Raw genomic sequence first — 14,135 nt, forward strand, 5'->3', positions numbered from 1 at the left:
TTTTTTCCTTTTTTAAAAAATTTAAATCCAAGTTAGTTAACATATAGTGTAATGATGATTTCAGGAATCGAATTTAGTTATTCACTTAAATATAACACTCAGTGCTCATTCCAACAAGTGCCCTCCTTAATTTCCATTGCTCATTTAGCCCATCCTCACATCCAAACATCTCAGTTTGGTCTCTGTATTTAAGAGTCTCTTATGGTTTTTCTCCCTCTCTGATTTTATCTTATTTTTCCTTCCCTTCCCCTATGTTCATCTTTTCTGTTTCTTAAATTCCTTATATTAGTGAAATCATATGATTTTTGTCTTTCTCTAAGTTATTTCACTTAGTGTGATATACTCTAGTTCCATCCACATTGTTGCAAATGGCAGGATTTCATTCTTTTTGATCACCCAGTAATATTCCATTGTGTGTGTGTGTGTGTGTGTGTGTGTGTGTGTGTGTGTGTGTATCACATCTTATTTATCCATTCAAAGTCTGGGCTCTTTCCATATTTGGGCTATTGTTGATAATGCTGCTATAAAAATTGGAGTGCCCTTTCAAATAAATACTCCTGTATTGTTTGGATAAATACCTACCTAGTAGCGCACTTGGTAAGTTGTAGTGTAGTTCTATTTTTAATTTTTTAAGGAAGATCCATACTGTTTTCCAAAGTGGCTGCACCACCAGCAGTACAAAAGGATTCTTCTTTCTCCACATCCTTGCCAACATCTGTTGTTGACTAAGTTATTAATTTTAGCCCTTCTGACAGTGTGAGGTGGTATCTCATTGTGGTTTTAATTTGTATTTCCCTGATGATGAGTGATGTTCAGCAAATTTTCATGTGTCTGCTAGCCATCTGGGTATATTCTTTGGAAAAGTGTCTATTCATGTCTTTTGTCCACTTCTTCACTGGGTTATTTGTTTTTTGGGTGTTGAGTTTGATAAGTTCTTTATAGATTTTGGATTCTGATATGTCACTTGCAAATATCTTCTCCCATTCCATCAGCTGTCTTTTACTTTTGCTGACTGTTTCCATCACTGTGTAGAAGCTTTTTATCTTGATGAGGTCCCAATAATTCTATTTTGCTTTTGTTTCCCTTGTATCCAGAAACACGTTAAGTAAGATGTTCCTCCGGCTGAAATCAAAGAGGTTGTTGCCTGTTTTCTTCTCTAGGATTTTGATAGCTTCCTGTCTTATATTTAGGCCTTTCATCCATTTTGAGTTTATTTTTGTGTATGGTGTAAGGAAGTGTTCCAGGTTCATTCTTCTGCATGCCACAGTCCAGTTTTCCTAATACCATTTGCTAAAGAGACTCTCCTTTTTCCTTTGGATATTCTTTCCTGCTTTGTCAAAGATTAGTTGGCCTTACATTTGTGGATCCATTACTGGGTTCTCCATTTGGTTCCATTGATCTATGTGTCTGTTTTTGTGCCAGTACCATATTGTCTTGATGATTGCAGCTTTTTGTACAGCTTAAAGTCCAGAACTGTGATGCCTCCAGCTTTGGTTGTCTTTTTCAACATTACTTTGGTTATTCAGGGTCTTTTGTGGTTTTGTAAAAATTTTAGAATGTTTGTTCTCCTCTGTGAAGAATGCTGGTGTCATTTTGATACGGATTAAAGGGACTATGTGGATTGCTTTGGGTAGTATCATCGCTTTAATAATATTTTTCTTCTAATCCATGAACATTTTTGTGTCTTATTCAATTTCTTTCATAAGCTTTCTATAGTTCTCAGTGTATAGATTTTTGACATCTTTGGTTTGGCTTATTCCTAAGTATTTTATGTTTTTTTGGTGCAATTGTAAATAGGATCGATTCCTTGATTTCCCTTTCTGCTGCCCCATTATTGGTGTATAGAATTACAACCATTTACTGTACATTGATTTTTATATCCTACGGCTTTGCTGAATTCATGTATCAGTTCTAGCAGTTTGTTTGTTTGTTTGTTTGTTTGTTTTTGAGAGAGAGAGATAGAGTGTGAGCTGGGGAAGAGCAGAGAGAGAGGGAGACACAGAATCTGAAGCAGTCTCCAGGCTCTGAACTGTCAGCACAGAGCCCGACACGGGACTTGAACCCATGAACCATGAGATAATGGCCTGAGATGAGGTCGGATGCTTAACCAACTGAGCCACCCAGGACCCCAATTCTAGCAGTTTTTTTATGGAGTCTTTTGCATTTTCCATATAGAGTATCATGTTGTCTGCAAAGAATGAAAGTTTGAACTCTTCCTTGCCAATTTGGATACCTTTTATTTCTTTTTGTTGTCTGATTGCTGAGGCTTGAACTTTCAACACTATGTTGTATTAACAGTGGTGAGAGTGGACATATTTGTCATGTTTTTTACCTTAGGGGGAAGGTCTCAGTTTTTCCCCATCGAGGATGATTTTAGATATTCTTTAATCTCCATGTATTCAGGGTCTTTCCAATTTTTTTCTCTTGTGGTTGATTTTGACTTTCATAGTGTTGTTGTCTAAAAATATGCAAGGTAAAGATCTCTATATTTTTGTACCTGTTGGGCGTTGATTTGTGATCCAGTATGTGATCTCTTCTGGAGAATGTTCCATGTGCACTTGAGAAGAACGTATATTCTGCTGCTTTAGGATGAAATGTTCTGAATATATCTGTTAAGTCTATCTGGTCCAGTGTGTCATTTAAAGCCATTGTTTCCTTGTTGATTTTCTGCTTACATGATATATCCATCGTTGTAAGTGGGGTGTTGAAGTTATGTTTGTGATTAATTGATTTATATATTTGGGTGTATCACGTTGGGGGCATAAATAATTACAATGGTTAGATCTTGGTGGATAGACCCTTAGGATATAATGCCCATCTTCATCTCTTGTTACAGTCTTTATTTTAAATTCTATTTTTTTTTTCTGATCTAAGTGTGGCTACTCCAGCTTTCTTTTGATGACAATTGCCATGATAGATGGTTCTGCATCCTCTTACTTTCAATCTGCATGTGTCTTTAGATCTAAAATAAATATCTTCTAAGCAAAATATAGGTGGATTTTTGTTTTCTTATCCATTCTGATACACTATGTCTTTTTTTTAATGTTTATTTATTTTTTTTTTGAGAGAGACACATAGATTATGAGCAGAGGAGGGACAGAGAAAGAGGGAGACACAGAACCTGAAGTGGGCTCCAGGCTCTGAGCTATCAGCACAGAGCCTGATGTGGGGCTCAAACCCATGGATGGTGAGATCACGACCTGAGCCAAAGTCGGATGTGTAAGTGACTGAACCACGCAGGAACCCCATGATACCTATGTCTTTTGATTTTAGCATTTAGCTATTTACATTTAGAGTGAGTACTAAAAGATATGAGTTTTGTGCCTTTGTGTTGCTGTAGAGTTAGTGTTTCTGATGACGTTTTCTGGTCCTTTCTAGTCTTTGTTGCTTTTGGTCTTTTTTATTTTGTTTTGTCTTTTCTTCACACAAAGATTCCCCTTTAAAATTTTTTACAGGGCTGGTTTAGTGGTCACGAACTCCTTTTGTTTTTGTTTGGGAAACTCTTTATCTCTACTTCTATTCTGAATGATATAGCCTTTATGGGTAAAGAATTATTGACTGCATATTTTTCCAATTCAGCATGTTGATTATATCCTGCCACTCCTTTTTGGTCTGCCAAGTTTGTGTGGATAGGTCTTCTGCAAACCTGATCTGTCTTCCCTTTTATGTTAAGGACTTTTTTTTCTCTTGCTGCTTTCATAATTCTTTTTTTTGTCTCTGTATTTTGTGAATTTGCCTATGATACACCTTGGTGATAGTTTTTGATGAATCTAATGGAAATTCTCTGTGCTTCTTTGATTTTTATATGTGTCCTTCCCCAGGTTAGGAAAGTTTTCTGCTATAATTTTCTCACATAAACCTTCTTCCCCCTTTTCTCTTTCTTCATCTTCTGGGATTCCTATGGTTTGGATGTTATTCCTTTTTAATAAGCCACTGAGTTCTCTAAGTCTTGTAGTGTAATATTTTGCCTTTGTTTCCTCTTTATTTCTGCTTCATTATTCTCCATCATTTTATCTTCTATATTGCTGATTTGCTGCTGTGCTTCACCCATCTTTGCTGTCATGGCATCCATGCAATATTTTGTCTCAGTTGCAACATTTTTAATTTTGACCTGACTAGATTTTATTTATTTTGTCTGTGCATAAAGGGACTCTCTGGGGTTTTCTATGCTTTTTTCAACTCCAGCTAGAATTCTTATTATTGTAGTTCTAAATTCTAGATCACAAATCTTACTTATATCTCTGTTGATTAGTCCCTGGCTTTCTTTCCATTGGGGTAAATTCCCTGTTCTTTCCATTGGGGTAAATTCCTTTATTTTGTCATTTTAGAGGTAGAAAAAAATTAATAAAATTAGAAATTAAAATTAAAAAATAAAAATAAAACAAAAGATCAAATAAAGGAAGCTAGATCCTAGATGTGCTTTTGTCTGCTTTTTGAAAGAAGCTTGATAGAATAGAGAAAAAGGTAAAGGAAAGAAATAACAAGGTAAGAAAATTTTAAAGATAAAAAATGTATAATAAAATAGAATAAAATAAAATGAAACAAAACAGAATAAAAATGTAAGAAAATTAAAAATAAACTAAAAAGGAATAAATTTTTCTTTCTGTATCCACAAAAAGAAAGAAAAGAAAGAAAGAAAAAAGAATACAAGGTAAGCAAAACAGAAACAAAGAAAATGGATAAAGAATCAGTAAACAGAGTGAAACCTGAATGAAGTTACAGCCAGTTTCCCCTGGAACTGAAAATATGAAGCACTCTATAGTTGGTACAACAAGCAGATAGAGTGACTTGTGCTGGTCTTCTAGATGACGTGGTTGGCAGGGTGCAGTTGGGTGGGGCTTGGTGTAATGGCTCTGTTCTCCACTCTATGGTGCTGCTTAGCTTACTGGGGTGCATCAGTGTGCATGCATGCATGAGGTGGTAATGGCTTCACCCACTTCCCTAGTCTCTGGCACAGAAACTTTGTGCTTTCATCAACCCATAGTCAAATACCCCTCCTTTGTCTCAAGCCTCAGTCCACTCCCCACTTCTACCTCCCCACCTTTCCTCTCCATGCTGTCCACCTGCAAGGTGGCACCTGCCTCCAGAGTTTTATCTCAGATGGGGTTGTTTTTCAAAACCCCACACATCAGAGATTCCTCTGGCTTGGGCCACACTGACTCTCTAGGGAATGATCTCGTTGACCAATAGCCCAGTGCTGACTTGCCCCAGGAAACATTCATCTGATCGCATAGTAGCAGAGGTTCAGAAATCATGGCAAATCACAACACACAGCTGGTGCCAGGTTCCATTGCACTCTGGAGTCATTGTCCCGATACCGGCAAACGTGGCTGCTCTCTGGGGTTCACTGGGACTTTGCATATGAGAAGGCCTTATGTCCTTTACCAAATGCACTCCAAGCAGGGGAACTGATTCTTCCCATGTGGCACATGGACCCCTCAGACCACACTGCCTGCTTCTGGGGATTTGCCCTACTTCCTCACCAGAGCACCACCAGACACTGAGCTCTGAAACTTCAGATTCTGTGCTCCACTGTTCATTGAATTTTGGTATTGAAACCCTCTCCTTTCTTCCCATCAGTGGTTTTAGGGAACAAATTTCTGGTTCAGTCCCCTGGGAGAGTTTTCACCCTTCCTCTCTCTTTTTCTCCAGATACTTTCTGGGAGAGTGCTTTTCTTGCACTATCCCAATGCACCACACTCTCCCCCTTTATTTTTCTCTCTCTGTTCTCTCTCTGCAAAAAACCACTCCTTATCCTCCATGGGTTTTCTTTCCCCCAGTTCACCTCTCTGCATTGTGTACCTGCCAAATTCTGTGGCTCAGGTTATACAGATTGTTGCATTAATCCTCAGATCAATTACCTGTTCAAAATGGTTTGGTGCTGATCTAGCTGCATTTCAGGGACTAGACAAGTTCAGGGTCTCCATGCTGCTCCACCCTCTTAACTCCTTTCCCTCATCTCTAAACTAGATTTTAGGTCCAAAGCATAAGTTATCCAGGAAGACCATGTTTGGCTCCCCAGGATCATTATATAATCATAGATTTCTAAATTTTATTACACAGTATATGTTTGCTTTTGTTTGTTTGTTTGTTTATTTATCCATCTAGAGAGAGAGAGCACATGAGCAGGGGAGGGAGGGAGGAAGAGTGGGAGAGAGAGAGAGGGTGAGAGAAAGTGAGAGAGAGATAAAGAGAGAGAGACACAGAGACAGAGACAGAGAGGTCTGACAAGGGGCTTGAACTCATGAACCATGACATGAGATCATGACCTGAGCCAAAATCAAGAGTCAGACAATTAACCAACTGAGCCACCCAGGTACCCCCTATTTTTGTATTTTTAAAAATGTTCATCTCCCTTACTTGCTTGTATGTTCTATGAGGGAAGAGACTGTTCTGTTCATTATAATATACTTAATATCTGGTGTTTATGATTAATAAACATGTAAAGAATTAACAGATTACATATGCCATTACCTTTATTTAATGGAGCCAATGAAAGTTAAATGGCATACGTTGCCCAGAAAGGTGTAGTAGATACAATATTATAATCATATCTGCAGATTTCTGCCCAATGTTCTTTGTATTCCAGCCTGATGCCCCACCTATATTGCTAAGAGGAAGGGATGATAAAAAGGGGAAAGTTTTCCGGAGAAGTAAATGAGTAAAACTTATCAGAGAACTGTGAGAGATTTGTGCTTTTTTAGAGCACTAGACATTTACAAGGGATCAACATAACGCACTGTGTATTTTCCAGCATGTACTTTAGTCCTCATTCTCCATGATCATCTTCAGATTGTCCACCCCACCTTCCTTTAATACCTAAATCAGATTCCATTTTACATCAAAATATAATCTTGTTGTTAAGCAGAAATCATTTCTATAGACCTTGTGTTACAATTATTCAAGAGTTCTCAAATACATATTTTTATAGCTCACTTAACATTATTTTGACAGAATAAAACAATGTTTCTTGAGATAAATTGTTCTAAAAAAACGAGTTCATTTTCCCCAGTTTTATTGAACTGTAATTGACATATAACATTGTGTAAGTTTAAGGTGTACAATGTGATGAGTTGATACAAATATATATTGCAGATGTTTACCTAATTAGGTTAGATACACATCTTTCACCTCACACAATTACCATTTTTTGTTGACGGTGAGAACATTAAAACTCTACTCTAATAGCAACTCTTAAGCATACGATAAAGTATTGTCAAATATAGTCTCTATGCTGTATATTAGATCCCTCAGAACTTATTGATTCAAAGTTTCTACTTTTTGACCAACATGTCCCCATTTTCCCCAGCCCTCTACCCTTAGCAGTCACCATTCTACTTGCTGATTTTTAGATTCCAAATATAACTGACATCGTACAGTATTTCTCTTTCAATGACATATTCAGCTTACCATAATACCCTCAAGATCCATCCATGTCACAAACGGCAGAATTTCCTTTTTTTAATTGATGAATAATACTCAATTATATATAGATTAAATAGACAGATTGTAGATTACATAGATGATAGATAGATAGATGATAGATATCACACATTTTTTTTTTACTGATTCATCTGTCAATGGACACTTAGGTTGTTGCCATGTGTTGAATATTATGAACAATGTTCCAGTGAACATGCAAATGCAAATATCTTTTTCAGAAAATGATTTCATCTTCTGCAATTGTATAACAAGAAATGGTATTGCTAGATCAATAGTAGTTCTAATTTTTGTTATTTGGTTGTTTTTCTTTTGTTTGTGTTTTGTTTTGTTTTGAAAACTGCCATACTGTTTTCCAAAGTGGCTGGACCAATTTATATTACAGCCAACAGTGCACAAGGGTTTCCTTATTTCTACATTCTTGCCAGCATTTCTTATCTCTTGTCTTTCTATAATAGCCATTAGAACAAGTGTGTGATAATATCTCATTATAACTTTAATATGCATACCCCTGATGATTGATTAGCACCTTTTCATGTGTTTTTTTTTTGTCCATTTTAATGTGTTCTTTGGAAAAAATATTTATTCAGCCCTCTGCTCAATTTTTAATAGGATTTTTTTTTTGCTATTGAGCTGTATGTGCTCTTCATATATTTTGAATATTAACCCTTTAGAGATATTTGGTTTACAAATTTTTTGTAGATTATATTTTCATTTTTTTAAATGTTACTTTGCTGTACAGAAGGTTTTTGTCTGATGTAGTCCACTTATTTATTTTTTATTTTGTTACTCTTGCTTTTGCTGTCATATCTAGGAAATCCACGCCAAAACCAATGTAAAGGAGTATTTTTCCTATGTTTTCTTCCAGAATTTTTATGGTTTCATTTTAGTCCTATATTTAATATATTTTGATTAAATTTTGCGTGATATAAAATAGGGGTTCATTTTCTTTCTTTCTTTTTTTTTTTTTTGTATGTTAATATCCAGTTTTCCCAACACCATTTTTTGAAGAGACACTCTTTTCCCCATTTAATATTCTTGACTCCCTTGTCAGGTATTAGTTGACTGTATATGTGGGCTTATTTCTAGCCTCTCAATTCTGTTCCATTGATCCACTTGTCTGCTTTAACCAGTACCATACTGTTTGGATATATATTTGTAATGTAGTCTGAAATTAGAAATTGTGATGTTGTTAGATTTGTTCTTCTCAACATTACTTTGAGTATATGAGTCTTTTGTTATTTCATGTGAATTTTAGAATTTTTTTCTATTTCTAGAAATAGAAATATTCTATTTCTGTGAAATAGAATTTGTCATTGGAATTTTGATAGAGAATATATTGAATCGTTTTGGGAAGTATGGACATTTTAGCAATATTAACTCTTTTGAACATGGGTTGTCTTTCCATTTATTTGTGTCTTTTTCAATTTTTTAAAAATTAATGTCATATAGTTTTGATGAATAGATCTTTCACTTTCTTGGCATAAATTTATTACTAAGTTTTATTTTTTAATGTTATTGTAAATGGGATTATTTTTTTCAGATAGTTGTTAGTGTATAGAAACATGTCTGATTTTTGTATGTTGATTTTGTATACTGAAACTTTACTGATTTTTAAAAATTATTTCTAACAGTTATTTGGTAGAATTTTAAGATTTTCTATATACATAATCATATCACCAGCCAACAGAAACAATTTTACTTTTTCCTTTCCAATTTGAGTGTTTAATTTATCTTTCTTGCCAAATTACTCTGGCTAGTGCTTCAGGACTATGTCAAGTAGGAGTAATGATGTAATTGTTCCTTACATGTTTCTCTTTAAGAGAAAACTTTCAGCTTTTTACCATTTGAGTATGAAGTTGGATGTGGATTGGTCATCCATGGCCTTTATTATATTGAACATATTCCTTCTATACCCAATTTATTGAGCATTTTTATCATGAAAGGATGATATATTTTGTTAAATATTTTTTCTACATCTAATGTGATGATTTTTATCTTTCAATTTATTAATGTGGTATATCACATTTATTGATTTGCATATGTTGAACTATCCTTGCATCCTAAGGATAAATCTCACTTTTAGCATGCTGTTGAATTTGGTTAGTATTTTGTTGACAATTTTTGGATCTATATTCACTAGAAACATTGACTTGCATACAAAAGTGAACAAAAGAGACAAAAGCTCTTGGTCTCATGGTGTTTATAGTTTGGAGAATAAAATATATACCAAAACAAGTAAATATGTATTTTATGTCAGATCAAAAGTGCTAAAAATGTATACAAGAAGATATTATGAAATACTGGTATCAAAATCTATCTATATATTGAATCAAAAAGTCTCAAATTCCTTCAGAAGATATAGTACTCAGAAACTTCATTCTCCCTAAGCTACCTTGATATGCATTCTCTCATGGTTATATTTTGGAATTCTGACCTTCTCAATATGTCCTTTCCTAAAATAAGAGTAAGTAGAACCCAATGTGACTAATATCTAAGTTTGATTTTAGAAACTAGTTGTGATACAGTGTTCAGGTGAACTGTTATCAGGAACTAGAATCACTCATTAACAGTGCATGATGCATGACACCACTGCAACTCATGTGTGCATGATTTGCATTAAGGAGCAGCAAGGTTTTCCAAGGCATGGCTTTTAAGAATTAGGGTACTTGAATATTCTACCAGAAAGAAAATCATATGTGAGCACACAGCAATCTTTTTATGTAGGACTTTTCATGTTTTGCTAAGATTAACATAAACCTATTAGAAATGAGGTCAGTAGCATATGGCTGATGATTTAATCTGAGCTCCATTGCTAGTATAGAAAAAAGCAGCACTCTCTTCTATGTGTATGACCTAATGTAAAGTCCCCTAATTTAACTGTTTAAAATCTGCCAAAAGAAAATTAGTTTATAGTTGTTCTTAGCATCCTGAAAATGACTACATCAACCAGGATATTTCACCAATGAATTTCACTCCATCCTTTGTGTCACATATATTTATTCAAATATAAGGAAACACTCCACTTAAATACTTTCTGGAAATGATTTTTAGTATTTACTCCTTGTTAAAAAACATAAAAAAAAGAAATATTGACCTACAGTATTTTTTTTTCTTGTAGTATCTTTATCTGTTTTGTATCAGGGTAATGCTATTCTCACAAAATAAGTTTGCAAATGTTATCTCCTTTTCAAGTGTATGGAAGAGTTTGAGGAGAATTGGTATTAATGTTTTAAAATCAATTCAATGTTGGGGCACCCGGGTGGCTCAGTTGGGTGAGCGTCCGACTTCGGCTCAGGTCATGATCTCACAGTTCGTGAGTTCGAGCCCCACATCAGGCTCTGTGCTGACAGCTCAGAGCCCAGAGCCTGCTTCAGATTCTGTGTCTCCCTCTCTCTCTGCCTCATCCCCACTCATGCTCTGTCTCTCTCTCTCTTAAAAATAAATAAAACACTAATAAAAATTTAAAAAAAATAAATAAAATCAACTTAATGTTTGTAGAATTAACATTTGAAGCCATGTAGCCATTTTTCTTTTGCTGGGAATTTTTTAAACTGATTTAATTTCCTTTCTTGTTATGGATCTGTTCAGATTTTCTGTTTCTCTATGATTTAGACTCAATAGGGTTTCTTTTTTCTAGGAATTTATACCAGTTCTTCTAGGTTGCCTAAGTTGGTGGTATAAATTATTCATAGTAGTCTCTTATTATCCTTTGTACTTCTTTAGTGTCAGTTGTAATGTCTCATTTTTATTTATGATTTTATTTGAGTCCTCTTTTTTCTTGGTGAGTCTAGATAAAGATTTGTGAATTTTGTTTATCATTTATAGAAGACAACTTTTAGTTTTCTTGGTCTTTTCTTTTTTTTTCTATTCAGTTTCAATTCTGTTCTGATGTTTGTTATCACCTTCCTTCTGCTACATTTATGCTTATTCTGTTCTTCTTTTTAAAGTTTGTTAAAGTGTAAATTTTTGTTTATTTGAAACTTTTTAAAAAATAAGGACATTTATCATTATAAACTTCCCTTTCACTCTGCTTTGTTATATCACCTAAGTTCTGGTATGTTGTTTTTCATTTGTTTCAAGATATTTTTTTTCATTTGCCTTTTGATTCTATTGTTGGTACATTGGGTATTTCTGAGTGTGTTGTTTAATTTCTATATTTTTGTGAATTTTCCAGTTGTCTTTATGTTATTGATTTCTAGTTTAAAACCACTGTAGTCAGAAAACATACTTAGTATGAGTTCAATCTATTAAAATTTGTTAAGACTTGTGTTGTGATAACATATAATCTAACCCACAGAATATTTCATTTGCACTAGAGAAGAATGTGAATTCTGCATCTGTTGTATCAAATTTCCTTATATGTCTGTTAGGTTAATTTGATGTTAAATATAGTTCAAGTCCAGTGTTTCCTTATTGATTTTTGCTGGATGATTTATCTATTGTTGAGAGTATTAGAGTCCTCTATTATTAGTGTAGCAATGTCTATTGCTTCTTTCAGATATGTTAGTATTTGATTAATATATTTAAGTGTTCTGATGTGTGTGGATATATATTTACAATTTTATATCCTCTGGGTGAACGACCACTTTATCATTATATAATGACCTCCTTTGCCTGTTGTTACAAGTTTTTACTTAAAATATATTCTTTCTGATACAAATATTTGTATCTTTGCTATCTTATGATTTCCATTTGTGGAAACAGAATTCACTTGTAGTCTAAGTATATCTTTGAAGCTGAAGTGAGACTTCTGTAAGCAGCACATATATAGGTCATTATTTTATTCATTCAGCCATAGTGTGCTTTTGATTGGAAAAATTAATCTATTTATACTTAAAGTAATTACTTAAAGTAATTATTAATAGGTAAAAACTTACTATTGTCATCTTATTCATTGTTTTCTCAGTGTTTGGTAGTTACTTTGCTCCTTTCTTCGTGTCTTTTTTTTTTTTTTTTTTGTGAATTGATTTTTCATAGTGGTGTGCTTTGCTTTACTTCTCTATCTTGTGTGTGTTCAACATAGATTTTGTTTTGTGGTTACCCTAGGATTTACTTAAAATATATTATTGATATGACAGTCTATTTTACTCTGTTAACTTAATTTCAATTGCATATAAAAACACTACAAAAAACTCATACCAACAAAGTGAGTTTCCTTCTACATTTTTTTTTTGGTTTTGGTGTTATAGTTGACAAATTTTTATACTGTGCTTAACAAATTACTGTAGCTATAACTATGTTTAATACTTTTTTATCTTTAAACTTCATACTAAAGTTAAGTGACCAACACTACAATATCACAGTATATAAGTATTCTGAATCTGACTATCTATTTACCTTTACTGGTATGTTGAATTTTCATAAGTTTTCATTGTTATTAATTAATGTGGTTTTTGTTATTGTTGTTTTGTTTTTGTTTCAGCTTGAAAGACTATTTTTAGTATTTTTGTAAGGCTAGTCTAGTGGTGATGAAAATTTTCAGTTTTTACATTTTGGGAAAGGTGTTTATCTCACTTTCCTTCCTGTAAGACACTTTTGCTTAGTAAAATATTCTTGGTTGGCAGTTTTTTCTTTCATCACTTTGAATATATCATCTCACTCTTTCCCGTACTGAAAAGTTACTGTCAAATAATTTGCAATAAGGAGGTTCCTTTGTGTGAAAGAATTTTCTTCTTCTCTTGTAAAATTCTTTCTTCATCTTTGATTTTAGAAAGTTTTATTATAATGTCTTGGAGAAGACTATTGTAGTGAAATTTTGAAATGACCTATTAACTTCATAATCAAAGGTGTCCAAATCTCTCCCCAAGCTTGGAAAGTTCTCAGACATTATTTATTTTAATAAGCTTTCTGTTCCTTTTTTCTTGCCCTTTCCTGTGATTCTAGTGATGCATGGATTGTTTCTCTCAATGTTGTCCTGTAAGTTCTGTAGACTTTCTTCATTTTTACTTTTTCTTTTTAGGTCCCTGACTGGATAATTTTAAATGATCTGTCTTCAAGATTATATATTTTTTTCTTGTTTGGTCCAGGCTGCTGTCAATGCTCTCAATTAAATTCTTCAGGTCAGTCTTTGCATTCTTTACCTAAAAAATTTTTATTTTTTTGTATTTTCTATAACTTTGTTGACTTACTCATTTTGTTTTTCTATTGTTTTCCTAATTTTGTTAAATTATTTATCTATGTTCTCTATGAGCTCTCTAAGCATCTCTAGAACAGTTTTTTGAATTCTTTGTATGACAATTCATGGATTTCCGTTTCTTTGGGGTTAGTCACTGGAAGTTTACTATGTTTCTTTAGTGGTGTCATGTTTTGCTGATTCTTCATGAACTCTATAGCCTTAGGTATGTATCTATGCATTTGAAGAAGTAGTCATTTCATTCAGAATTTCTGGACTGGCTGAGGCAAAGAAATATCTTCTCCTGTAGGTAAGGGCATACTGGATCATGCTGTGACACTGGGTCTAGTGCTGCAGGGTATCAAGTGTGAGGGTATGTGATGGGTCTGGGGGGACATAATATGTTGTTGGTTCGGTCTATCTGTGTCCACAACATTGACAATTGTTGAGTCAATTCTTGTTCAGTTTAGGGTGTCTAAAGTTGTTGCAAGGAGTGTTTGGGTCCTCAGCAGCACCTTCAGTTTCAGTGACTGTGGACCAGGGCTGGCAGTGGTTGTGGACAGAGTGGTGGTGTCCATAT

Source organism: Herpailurus yagouaroundi, unplaced genomic scaffold, assembly GCF_014898765.1.
Source record: "Herpailurus yagouaroundi ecotype Mexico unplaced genomic scaffold, PumYag 203, whole genome shotgun sequence".
Classification (NCBI taxonomy): domain Eukaryota; kingdom Metazoa; phylum Chordata; class Mammalia; order Carnivora; family Felidae; genus Herpailurus; species Herpailurus yagouaroundi.